Source organism: Schistocerca nitens, chromosome 7, assembly GCF_023898315.1.
Source record: "Schistocerca nitens isolate TAMUIC-IGC-003100 chromosome 7, iqSchNite1.1, whole genome shotgun sequence".
Lineage (NCBI taxonomy): Eukaryota > Metazoa > Arthropoda > Insecta > Orthoptera > Acrididae > Schistocerca > Schistocerca nitens.
Genome location: NC_064620.1, coordinates 305,265,377 through 305,279,076, shown reverse-complemented (window position 1 = coordinate 305,279,076; position 13,700 = coordinate 305,265,377). Strand labels below are relative to the sequence as shown.

General features: G+C 55.8%; 1 non-coding gene across 1 annotated transcript; it reads left to right on the top strand.

The window, feature by feature from the left end:
- The first annotated feature begins 5,602 nt into the window (after nucleotides 1-5,602).
- LOC126196097 (5.8S ribosomal RNA) lies at nucleotides 5,603-5,757 on the top strand. Its single transcript, XR_007538643.1, has one exon. It is a non-coding gene; the product is annotated as a 5.8S ribosomal RNA (ribosomal RNA).
- The last annotated feature ends 7,943 nt before the right edge of the window (nucleotides 5,758-13,700 follow it).

Below are 13,700 nucleotides of genomic sequence, written 5' to 3'. Positions count from 1 at the left end.
AGGAGGCTGGATGTGCTCTGTCTACAAGAGCCGTACTCCCTGGACGGAAAAATTACTTTTACAGCCGCGACGTGGCAGGTAATCAGCCAAGGAGATAATCCGAAAGCGGCAATTTATTATTACGAATAAAGCCCTGAAAGTGACTACATTATCACAGTTCACTAATAGTCACTGCAATGTCGTGGAATTGCTATCTCCCTGTGAAACAATCATATTAATTAACATGTACTTTCAGTATGGAGATAACATCGAAACGCATCTTGACCATCTGGCAACAGTAACCACGGCATTGCAGGGACGAAGGATGATAATCACGGCCGATATCAACGCGAAATCCCCCCTATGGCACAGCGGCACAAGGGACACCAATGGAGAGAAAGTAGAGGATTTCATCATGGCGTCACAACTACTGATAGCTAACAAACCAGGGAATCCTCCAACCTATGCGGCGGGAGGAGGACCAGGTACGAATATTGATATAACTTTAGCCACTCCTAATGCAATTAACATGATACAAGGGTGGAAAGTAGAAGAAAACGCCACTACAAGTGACCACAACTTAATCACATTTATTGTAGGTGGAAATGGGTTCTGCTGGGCCATAGGGTGGGAGATGCAGTTTAATTACAGAAGGGCCGATTGGGAACGACTAGCCAGGGAGTGCGTCATTCCTTCCTTGCCAGAAGGTGGAGCAGACTCTGACATAGACGTAAACGACCGAGCAGAAGAACTGACCAATGCAATAACTAGCGCAGTGAAAGCTGCTGTACCGACCAGGAGGAAGGCCATTGCAGCCTCTCCATCGCCATGGTCGCCTGAACTGGAGAATATGCGCCAGTCTGTCAGAAGGCTGAGAAGGTATTACCAGCGCAGTGTCGTCTGGCCGGAACGGCAAAGATGGCTGATGCAGTATCGGGAGGCCAAACTTGGTTTTCAGAAGGAACTCCAGGCTGTCAGGATACAAAGCTGGGAAAACTTCGTCCAGAGCCAATTGGCATTGGACCCCTGGGGTACACCATACAAACTAGTACGTGAGAAGATCCGCTCTCCACTGGAATTATCGACAGTCAGGCATGGGGACAGGATGACGGAATCTTGGCAGGAAACTGCTGAGGTCCTCCTCCGGTCCCTGCTGCCTGATGATAGCGCGGATGGGGAATCTGACCAGCAACAACAACTAAGACGAGACAACCTCAATGAATATACCAACAATACGGCAGTCTACCCCTTCTCGGAGGAAGAGGTGGCTGCCCACATAAAATCACTGAAAATGGGTAAAGCTCCCGGGCCGGACGGCATTGTAGCTGAGGTGGTGCAATTCCTAGCTCCCCAGCTAATTGCACCACTCACTCACTTGTACAATGAGTGCTTGGCACAGCAAAAAATTCCAAGGGTGTGGAAGACCGCAAACATAGTCATTATTCGGAAAGGGTTAGACAAAGATCCTACAAACGTAAAATCCTATAGACCAATCTGTTTAATCAACATACTAGGGAAAATATTAGAAAAGCTACTAGCTGACAGACTGGCTGCACATAGTGCTGTGTGGGGTGAGCGACAGGCAATTCGGCTTTAGGCCTGGGCGATCGACATCTGATGCAATCGCCCTGGCTGCTGAGGTCTGTGGCTCTACCCCACATAAGTACGTGGTGGGCATCATGGTTGACATCAGTGGCGCCTTCGACAACCTGTGGTGGCCTTCGCTCTTCTCCTGCTTGCGGGAGAAAGAGTGTCCAGGGCCGCTATATGGTTGTCTGAGGAGCTATTGTGAGGAACGGGAGGTCTGGCTATCATCTTCTAGCAAGCGAATTGGAAAAGTTATAACAAAGGGCTGTCCTCAGGGTTCCGTGCTAGGGCCCCTGTTCTGGGACATCCATATGGAGCCTCTACTAGACACCCTACAACATAGTGAAGAAGTGCTAGAGGTGATAGCCTATGCAGATGACCTCCTCCTGCTGGTTGGTGGCCGTAGCCGCGAAGACATTGAACCTAAGATAGAGACTGCATTAAACAAGCTACAACTATGGTGCCAAAACACCAAAATGACGGTGTCACCAAGTAAGTCCACTTACTTACTACTGAAAGGACAACTAATTCGTAACCGGACTGTACGAATTAACCGCTCGCCGGTTCTTCGGAGACGGAACGCATGATATCTGGGCATCATCATTGATGAGAGGTGGAACTTCGGGAAGCACATCGAAACCGTAACCCAGAAAGCCCTTCAAACATTGAATAACCTCATATCAATAGGACACAGAAGATTTCATCTCCCACCACACCTTATAAAACTTTATCATAACAGTATATTAACATCGATAGTGGGTTACGGATCGGGCACACAGACTCACGAGGGTGGTGCCCGCCATGACAGTAAGAAGGGTTCAAAGGAACATGATTCTTAGATCGGTAGGTGCTTACAGAACTACACCGGGGGGAGCACTACTAGTCATAATGGGGCTCTGCCCCCTGGACATCAAAATTATGGAGTAAGCTGCATGGTTCTGGACTAAAAAGGGAAATATAGCAAAAACAGAGGAGATCTTAGGTACTAGGGCAAGGGACAAGGGTGAGATTCGTCAAAGAGGAGCACAATTATGGCAAGAACTGTGGGACGCGGATGAAACAGGGCGCAGGACGCATGAAATAATACCAACCATTAGGGAACGGCTAAGAATGGTGTACTTTGAACCCACCAGAGGGCTAATCCATTTCCTCACTGGACATGGACCTTACCCGGCATACTTATGCCGGTTTGGGAAAAGGGCCACACCTGCGTGTGAATGTGGTGAACCGGAGGGCACTCCCGATCATGTGATTTACGAGTGCCCCTCTTCAATGATGTTGCCTCTACACTACGGGACCAACTACCGAACCACGACATTTACAACCTAATAAGACAAGAAGACACCTTCCAAATAATAAACACACTTGCCAACGAGGTATCACAGAAGGTGTTGAGGGAGTACATGAGGGAACAAGATTGAATAGCACAGATTATGACTAATGTACCCACTCCCATTCCGCCTGTGTGTGGATAGGCCGATACTTAGTCTGGAATCCGCCACGCACGGGACTAGAGGTGGGGAGTATGAACAACCCGGAATCGACAATACACTGAAAATGACGTAGGTTAGAACTAGTTAGTAAGAATTAGATTAGAAATCTAGATTTAGGAACCTGCAGCGATTAACATCCTGGCCTGCCCAGTGTCAGGGGCACGCCCATCAGGATTAGCTTGATGGGCAAGGCAACTAAGTAGGTTTGTACATCGCTGACACATCTGTGACGCTGCAGGAAGTAGAATGTAGGTCTAGTTATAAACTTAAGTTAAAATAAACAATTGCATAGCTGCCCATTGAATGTAGATTAGCTGTAGCTCACAACTTACTAAACATATTGTAATCAGCTGCTAATTGTAAACAACAATTGCAATTAATGACCCACTAATCAATTAAGGAAGTGGGTTTGGATGTATAATTATTATTGTTGATGATTAATAAAGATTTAAAAAAAAAACAGAGTCCCGACCAGAGATGGAAGGGACGCTTTTATTAGATCAAAACCAATCGGTCGGCTCGTCCGGTCCGTTTGCCTTGGTGACTCTGAATAACTATGGGCTGATCGCACGGTCCTCGTACCAGCGACACATCTTTCAAATGTCTGCCTTATCAACTGTCGATGGTAGGTTCTGCGCCTACCATGGTTGTAACGGGTAACAGGGAATCAGGGTTCGATTCCGGAGAGGGAGCCTGAGAAACGGCTACCACATCCAAGGAAGGCAGCAGGCGCGCAAATTACCCACTCCCGGCACGGGGAGGTAGTGACGAAAAATAACGATACGGGACTCATCCGAGGCCCTGTAATCAGAATGAGTACACTTTAAATCCTTTAACGAGTACCCATTGGAGGGCAAGCCTGGTGCCAGCAGCCGCGGTAATTCCAGCTCCAATAGCGTATATTAAAGTTGTTGCGGTTAAAAAGCTCGTAGTTGGATTTGTGTCCCACGCTGTTGGTTCACCGCCCGTCGGTGTTTAACTGGCATGTATCGTGGGACGTCCTGCCGGTGGGGCGAGCCGAAGGTGTGCGACCGCCTCGTGCGTGCTCGTGCGTCCCGAGGTGGACCCCGTTGAAATCCTACCAGGGTGCTCTTTATTGAGTGTCTCGGTGGGCCGGCACGTTTACTTTGAACAAATTACAGTGCTTAAAGCAGGCAAGCCCGCCTGAATACTGTGTGCATGGAATAATGGAATAGGACCTCGGTTCTATTTTGTTGGTTTTCGGAACCCGAGGTAATGATTAATAGGGACAGGCGGGGGCATTCGTATTGCGACGTTAGAGGTGAAATACTTGGATCGTCGCAAGACGAGCAGAAGCGAAAGCATTTGCCAAGTATGTTTTCATTAATCAAGAACGAAAGTTAGAGGTTCGAAGGCGATCAGATACCGCCCTAGTTCTAACCATAAACGATGCCAGCCAGCGATCCGCCGCAGTTCCTCCGATGACTCGGCGGGCAGCCTCCGGGAAACCAAAGCTTTTGGGTTCCGGGGAAGTATGTTTGCAAAGCTGAAACTTAAAGGAATTGACGGAAGGGCACCACCAGGAGTGGAGCCTGCGGCTTAATTTGACTCAACACGGGAAACCTCACCAGGCCCGGACACCGGAAGGATTGACAGATTGATAGCTCTTTCTTGATTCGGTGGGTGGTGGTGCATGGCCGTTCTTAGTTGGTGGAGCGATTTGTCTGGTTAATTCCGATAACGAACGAGACTCTAGCCTGCTAACTAGTCGCGTGACATCCTTTGTGCTGTCAGCGATTACTTTTCTTCTTAGAGGGACAGGCGGCTTCTAGCCGCACGAGATTGAGCAATAACAGGTCTGTGATGCCCTTAGATGTTCTGGGCCGCACGCGCGCTACACTGAAGGAATCAACGTGTCTTCCTAGGCCGAAAGGTCGGGGTAACCCGCTGAACCTCCTTCGTGCTAGGGATTGGGGCTTGCAATTGTTCCCCATGAACGAGGAATTCCCAGTAAGCGCGAGTCATAAGCTCGCGTTGATTATGTCCCTGCCCTTTGTACACACCGACCGTCGCTATTACCGATTGAATGATTTAGTGAGGTCTTCGGACTGGTACGCGGCATTGACTCTGTCGTTGCCGATGCTACCGGAAAGATGACCAAACTTGATCATTTAGAGGAAGTAAAAGTCGTAACAAGGTTTCCGTAGGTGAACCTGCGGAAGGATCATTATCGACTAGACTGCATGTCTTTCGATGTGCGTGTCGTTTCGTGCAACACGCTACCTGTACGGCTCGCAGTAGCCGAGCGCCGCGTGCGGGACCACGCGTCCTTCTCAAAACTAACGGAAAATGTTGTGTGGTACGAGCGCTGAAGCTCTGGAGCGGCTGGCCTGCGGCACCTGGCGCCTCGCGCTGGTTTTGAATGACGTTCGCCCGAGTGCCTGTCCGCTCCGGTGTGGAGCCGTACGACGCCCATCGGCCGTGAGGCCGTTGGACACAAAACACTGGAACAGGGGCCGTCGAACGCCTCAGTCCCGCCTATGCAACTGTTTTGAAAGAGACAGTGGAAACTGTAAAAAGATCACCCAGGACGGTGGATCACTCGGCTCGTGGGTCGATGAAGAACGCAGCAAATTGCGCGTCGACATGTGAACTGCAGGACACATGAACATCGACGTTTCGAACGCACATTGCGGTCCATGGATTCCGTTCCCGGGCCACGTCTGGCTGAGGGTCGGCTACGTAAACTGAAGCGCGCGGCGTTTGTCCCGCTTCGGAGACGTGGGAGTGTCGTGCCGGCCCGTGGGGCCGGCCATGTCCCCTGAAACGAGCGATGCGCGCCCGTCGCCTGGCGGTTCGCATACCGGTACTGTCTCGGTAGCGTGCACAGCCGGCTGGCGGTGTGGCGTGCGACACCTCGTACAACGACCTCAGAGCAGGCGAGACTACCCGCTGAATTTAAGCATATTACTAAGCGGAGGAAAAGAAACTAACAAGGATTCCCCCAGTAGCGGCGAGCGAACAGGGAAGAGTCCAGCACCGAACCCCGCAGGCTGCCGCCTGTCGTGGCATGTGGTGTTTGGGAGGGTCCACTACCCCGACGCCTCGCGCCGAGCCCAAGTCCAACTTGAATGAGGCCACGGCCCGTAGAGGGTGCCAGGCCCGTAGCGGCCGGTGCGAGTGTCGGCGGGACCTCTCCTGAAAGTCGGGTTGCTTGAGAGTGCAGCTCCAAGTGGGTGGTAAACTCCATCTGAGACTAAATATGACCACGAGACCGATAGCGAACAAGTACCGTGAGGGAAAGTTGAAAAGAACTTTGAAGAGAGAGTTCAAAAGTACGTGAAACCGTTCTGGGGTAAACGTGAGAAGTCCGAAAGGTCGAACGGGTGAGATTCACGCCCATCCGGCCACTGGCCTCCGCCCTCGGCAGATGGGGCCGGCCGCCCGCGTGGAGCAATCCGCGGCGGGATCGTGTCCGGTTGCCTTTCCACTCGCCGCGGGGTGGGGCCGTTCCGGTGTGCGGTGGGCCGCAGTTCTCCCCTAGTAGGACGTCGCGACCCGCTGGGTGCCGGCCTACGGCCCGGGTGCGCAGCCTGTCCTTCTGCGGGCCTCGGTTCGCGTCTGTTGGGCAGAGCCCCGGTGTCCTGGATGGCTGCTCGGCGGTATATCTGGAGGAGTCGATTCGCCCCTTTGGGCGCTCGGGCTCCCGGCAAGCGCGCGCGGTTCTTCGCGGATGACGGACCTACCTGGCCCGGCCCCGGACCCGCGCCGCTGTTGGCTCGGGATGCTCTCGGGCGGAATAATCGCTCCCGTCAGCGGCGCTTCAGCTTTGGACAATTTCACGACCCGTCTTGAAACACGGACCAAGGAGTCTAACATGTGCGCGAGTCATTGGGCTGTACGAAACCTAAAGGCGTAATGAAAGTGAAGGTCTCGCCTTGCGCGGGCCGAGGGAGGATGGGGCTTCCCCGCCCTTCACGGGGCGGCGGCCTCCGCACTCCCGGGGCGTCTCGTCCTCATTGCGAGGTGAGGCGCACCTAGAGCGTACACGTTGGGACCCGAAAGATGGTGAACTATGCCTGGCCAGGACGAAGTCAGGGGAAACCCTGATGGAGGTCCGTAGCGATTCTGACGTGCAAATCGATCGTCGGAGCTGGGTATAGGGGCGAAAGACTAATCGAACCATCTAGTAGCTGGTTCCCTCCGAAGTTTCCCTCAGGATAGCTGGTGCTCGTACGAGTCTCATCCGGTAAAGCGAATGATTAGAGGCCTTGGGGCCGAAACGACCTCAACCTATTCTCAAACTTTAAATGGGTGAGATCTCCGGCTTGCTTGATATGCTGAAGCCGCGAGCAAACGACTCGGATCGGAGTGACAAGTGGGCCACTTTTGGTAAGCAGAACTGGCGCTGTGGGATGAACCAAACGCCGAGTTAAGGCGCCCAAATCGACGCTCATGGGAAACCATGAAAGGCGTTGGTTGCTTAAGACAGCAGGAAGGTGGCCATGGAAGTCGGAATCCGCTAAGGAGTGTGTAACAACTCACCTGCCGAAGCAACTAGCCCTGAGAATGGATGGCGCTGAAGCGTCGTGCCTATACTCGGCCGTCAGTCCGGCAGTCACGGCCGGTCCTTGCGGCCGGCCGTGAAGCCCTGACGAGTAGGAGGGTCGCGGCGGTGGGCGCAGAAGGGTCTGGGCGTGAGCCTGCCTGGAGCCGCCGTCGGTGCAGATCTTGGTGGTAGTAGCAAATACTCCAGCGAGGCCCTGGAGGGCTGACGCGGAGAAGGGTTTCGTGTGAACAGCCGTTGCACACGAGTCAGTCGATCCTAAGCCCTAGGAGAAATCCGATGTTGATGGGGGCCGTCATAGCATGATGCACTTTGTGCTGGCCCCCGTTGGGCGAAAGGGAATCCGGTTCCTATTCCGGAACCCGGCAGCGGAACCGATACAAGTCGGGCCCCTCTTTTAGAGATGCTCGTCGGGGTAACCCAAAAGGACCCGGAGACGCCGTCGGGAGATCGGGGAAGAGTTTTCTTTTCTGCATGAGCGTTCGAGTTCCCTGGAATCCTCTAGCAGGTAGATAGGGTTTGGAACGCGAAGAGCACCGCAGTTGCGGCGTTGTCCCTATCTTCCCCTCGGACCTTGAAAATCCGGGAGAGGGCCACGTGGAGGTGTCGCGCCGGTTCGTACCCATATCCGCAGCAGGTCTCGAAGGTGAAGAGCCTCTAGTCGATAGAATAATGTAGGTAAGGGAAGTCGGCAAATTGGATCCGTAACTTCGGGATAAGGATTGGCTCTGAGGATCGGGGCGTGTCGGGCTTGGTCGGGAAGTGGGTCAGCGCTAACGTGCCGGGCCTGGGCGAGGTGAGTGCCGTAGGGGTGCCGGTAAGTGCGGGCGTTTAGCAAGGGTGTGGTCTGCTCTCGCCGTTGGTCGGCTTCGTGCTGGCCGGCGGTGCAGGATGCGCGCGCCTGTGCGGCGTTCGCGCCCCGGTGCTTCTACCTGCGTGCAGGATCCGAGCTCAGTCCCGTGCCTTGGCCTCCCATGGATCTTCCTTCCTGCGAGGCCGCGTCCACCTTAGCGTGCTCCTCCGGGGGCGTGCGGGTGCGCGGATTCTCTTCGGCCGCCATTCAACGATCAACTCAAAACTGGCACGGACGGGGGGAATCCGACTGTCTAATTAAAACAAAGCATTGCGATGGCCCTAACGGGTGTTGACGCAATGTGATTTCTGCCCAGTGGTCTGAATGTCAACGTGAAGAAATTCAAGCAAGCGCGGGTAAACGGGGGGAATAACTATGACTCTCTAAATGCTCACATGATGCGTCATATACGGACCCTCTCTATCCACTCCTCAGCATCCTAGCGATGTCGAGTGGATGATGGTTCGCTTAGCCTCTCGGTGGGAAATCCTAGCTCTGGCCTTCTCATGGCAGGGGTCGTGAGAGGTTCTTAGGAAGACTATGCCTGGGTATAGCTCTTCCAAAGTTCCTCGACAGACAGAGCAGGGTGAATGTTTCGGGGCTTGGGGGTTGCCGCCCCCCCTGCCCCTGTTTCAGCTGGCCCCAACATAAAGAAGAGAGCAGGTAGTGGTACTCCCACAGGAGACGCCGCGCCAGTTGTTGGGTCAGCATCCGACGCCGCCAGTTCGGGTCGAGCCGCAGTGTCTGCCGTCACATGTCCCGAGTGCCACCGGACCTTCACCACCAAGACTGGTCTTTGTGTACATCGTCGCCGTGCCCATCCTGCCGCAGCCAACGCAGAGGTGACCACTGAGAGGGTGAAGGCCAGGTGGTCTAGTGAAGAGCTGCTACGCCTGGCCCACACTGAGGCAGCACTTACGCTCAAGGGCACCCGGTTCCTAAACCAAGAACTTGTAAAGGCGTTCCCGAATCGTTCTCTCGAGTCCATTAAAGGACAGCGTCGTGGAACTGCCTATAGGAACCAGGTCGCCGAGTTTGTTGCTGCCCTCTCTGCTGTTGGGGTGGGGAAACCTCCATCAGTTGCAGCTGTGGAGCCTGCCGGTTCCTGTGCAGCACCCCCCTACCCGTCTGCAGCTGTTGATACTGTCGACCAGGCTATCTGGTCGGCTCTGGCAGCCCTCCCGTCGTCTGGGCCTAAGTACAGAGCAGTCGATGACATCCTGGCGCTTGGGCCACCTACATCGGCCTCCGTCATAATGGGCATGCTGTCGGCTGCCCTTGACGCCATCGGCAGCAGGGAGCCATCGCAAAGGCCTGTTGCCTCCCGCCGGATGTCAGAGCCACGAGGGACGAAGCGGGCCCTGTGGAGGAGGGAGTATGCCCTCTGTCAGCGGGCCTTCTCAAAGAGCGCTGCTCGCTGCATCAGCGGCCTTCTGGATGGAACGCTCCTTCACCCACCAGCCCCTATTCCTGGGTTGGTGGAGTTTTGGAAGGATCTTTTCACCCGGCGACCATCTGGCCGGGTGGACCGTCTGGAAAGTCGGCTGTTGCCTTCCTCCATCGAGGTTCCCTTCGAACAGCTGTGGGCGCCTATTACGATGGAGGAAGTTGCCTCAGCGCTCCCCCCTCGTCGCTCTGCTGCGGGCCCAGACCGACTGACACCGGCCCAGATTCGCCGTATACCCCGTGAGGTCCTCCTTAAAATCCTTAACCTCTTCCTCTTGACCCGTCGCCTCCCATCCCGACTTCTCCTAGCCCGTACATCCCTGTTGCCCAAGAAGGCCGCCCCAGCATCCCCCGCTGAGTTCCGTCCGATCACGGTTTGCTCAGTCCTCGCTAGGGTCTTCCATAAGATCCTGGCGGGCCGTCTGATGCGGACCTGTGTGCTGGACGGGTGTCAGCGGGCTTTCCTTCCTCAGGATGGGATGCTGCACAATACGTTCTTGTTGGACTTGGCGATGACTCAGGCCAGGGCGAACTGTCGCTCCCTCTATGTTGCGTCCCTGGATGTGTCCAAGGCATTCGACTCTCTAGACCATGGTGCCCTGAGGCCCGCCCTGAGGGCACATGGTCTGCCTGACGAGTTCATTGGATACGTCCTGGGATACTATGAGGATGGGGTGACGATGATCTCTGGTTCTGGAATGTCGCTGGGTCCAGTGCGGCCTTCAAGGGGTGTCAGGCAGGGTGACCCACTCTCTCCTATCCTTTTCAACCTTTCCCTAGACCTTATGCTTGCTCGCCTCCCAGACTACATTGGTGCCAATGTGATGGGACGACGTCTCAACGCTGCTGCTTTCGCTGACGACCTCCTGCTGTTCGCCGAGACTCCAGGAGGGCTCCAGGACCTTATTGATGCAGCAACATCTGCCCTTGGGGACCTTGGTCTCCAAGTCAACCCCGGAAAGTGCTTCACTCTCGCCCTCACGGCGTCTGGCCGTGAGAAGAAGATAAAGGTCGATGACACCGCGACCTTCAGGGCTGGATACACCATCCTCCCAGCCCTCGCGATTGAGAGCACTTTCCGGTATCTTGGCCTGGAGTTCTCCACGAGCGGACGCAGCCTCTTTCATCTGAGGCGGGAGGTCGAGCGGCAGCTGACCGTCCTGTCCAGGGCACCACTAAAACCACAGCAGCGTTTACATGCCCTCCGAACCGTCGTCTTGCCAGGAATACATCATGGCTTGGCCCTTTCGAGGACCCGCCTAGGAGCCCTGTCAGCAATGGACACCACCATCCGCGCAGCCATTAGATCTTGGCTGTGCCTGCCAGCGGACGTCCCTGTTGGTTACTTCCATGCCCCTGTGTCATCTGGGGGGCTGGGAGTGCTATCAGCGCGCTGGCTGGGGCCTCTTCTGCGGCGGAACCGGCTCGCAAAGATGCGGACATTGGGTGTCCTATCTGACGGGACAGCAGACGACGTTCTGGGGCGTGAGATTGGGAGGCTTGAGCAGCAATTACGGGGTAACAATACGGTCATACGGACGACGAACCAAATGGGCCGGATGTGGGCTGAACGGCTGCATCTGTCGGTGGACGGCGCCGCCCTTAAGAAGTCTGCCCGAACACCAGGGCAGCATAGCTGGGTCGACAATCCTCGACCAGCGATCACAGGCCGCGACTTCATCTCCTGCATCCGCACTAGGATTAATGCCCTTCCAACCCGGTTACGGTTGCAGCGAGGTCGTGCTGGTGACACTAACTGCCGGGCTGGCTGCATCGCTAAGGAAACTGCAAATCACGTTGTCCAGCACTGCTTCCGAAGTCACGACGCTCGAGTAACCTAGATAGTGGGTCATTTATGTTACCTTAAAGTTGTAAAAAAAAAAAAAAAAAAAGTTGTCCCTATACGTATGTCACCTGCAGAGGTTGCAAACATGTCGGGCGCAAGTCTGACTTGTGTAGTGTCTCTCTGCGAGGACGTGTCTCCGTCTCTGCCTGTGTGCGCTACGGAACTCACTCCTCAACCGTCAGGAACGAAGTGTTACTGCGCTCGACTTATCGGACGTGGAACGCATCGCTCCAAGACACAAGTGCCACGGGAGTTTAACTTCCCACATGGAGGCTTGTCACGCCGAGCGTGCGCCTCCACCTACTGCGAGCGCTTGTACGTGTCGGACTCGTGAGTCTAGTATCCAAGCTCGTACGTAGAATGTGCGCGTGCAGCGACGCGCAGTGGGGAGTATGGCGGTCATAGAGGACTCAATGAGGAAGCAGGCCGATGTCCACGGGCGGGGAATGGCATCCGACTGCGAAGCGCCCTCTGACTTCCAGAGGATGCAACGCGGACGACGACCCAGCCTCGCTCGGGGGATCCCTCGGCGGACAACTGCGAAGGGGAGACCGGCAACGGCCACCACAACGCAGAAGTCACCAGGAGGATGCTCCTGAGTGGTCGAAGACCACGACCGCAGGGACGGAGGCTAATGTAGTCGCCGTACGGGCCTGGCAAACACGGGGTGCCCTAGCCCGGAGCTGGCAAGCGCTACCAGCGACGGCCGTAATCTGAAACACGCACTTCAACGACTGCTGTGAGGCGCGCAGTGGAACGTCGTGTGTGCATCGGGCCGGTGTCTTGGCCTAACCGCCCGGGCAAGAGAAGGACAATCTCTATAATCACCCCTCACCCTCTGCATTAGCTGGCGGCTATGGGGCGCAAGGCTGTTGAGTTGAGAACAGTCATGAGTCAGCCACCTCAGAGGACCGGCCGACCCTCTGTTGTATAAGGCTTACCCAGGTGTGCGGGGCGACGCCTGGGCGGACCACATAGATCCCTAGCTGTTCGTGGGAATCACATGGATTCTTTCAAACAACCTTGTCCCGACGGAACTGGTGGGCCGTCGCGGAGTCCACACACCAACCATTCGGGGAGCGAGTCGGACACCTCGTGTCATGACGAACTCCCAACACAAGGGCAGTCGGAGGTCCCTAGACCACAAGACCATGACCCCGCGCTTAGCGCGCCAGAATTGGAGTTCCGGACACCCCGTGTGCGGAGCGCTAAGACTGCCGCAAGCGAGACGCTGTCACGGACGCTCGCCGACACGAGTGAAAGTGACAGTGAGAAAGAGCGCAAGGCAAAGCTGAGGAAGCAGAAGAAACACCTGCGAAAAGTGCTCCGGCAGAGATCGCAGAGTGCGGACGCTGCAACCGAGCTAATGCCGCCACCCCGCCAGCTGGCGCCAAAAGCGGCGCCAAAGGCGGGAGACAAGCCGGAACCGGCGCAGGTAGCCGGGCGCAAGCCCAGCGGCCCAGTCGGGGACGGCGCTAAGGGTAAGTCTGACCCGAAGGCGAAGACGAAGGCCACACGGCCGACGACGCCGCCGGCGGGGAAGACTGCGGGCGGGTCAGCGCTGGCGCAGGTAGCCGGGCAGAAGCCCGGCGGCCCAGTCGGTGCTGGCACGTCCACCCAGACTCGCCCGGCGGGAGAGACGGTGGCCGCACGGCCGAAGTCTCAACCGTCGGAAACGGCGAAAAGTGCGCGGAAACCGGCGCAGGTAGCCGGGCAGCAGCCCAGCGGCCCAGTCGGTGGAAGTGCCAGCAGTAGCCGCGCCTCTACGCCAATGTCGGGAACCGAAGGGCGCAAGTCCCGGACTCAACGGAAGAGGCGAAAGAAGAACAAGCAGCCGGACTCGGCGCAGGTAGCCGGGCAAGAGCCCAGCGGCCCAGTCGAGGACGGCAAGTCCTGATACAAGGCAAGCCCCAGCGATCTTGTGACCATAAAGCTTATCGCGACGCAGCTCGAGGACGTCCTGGAGCT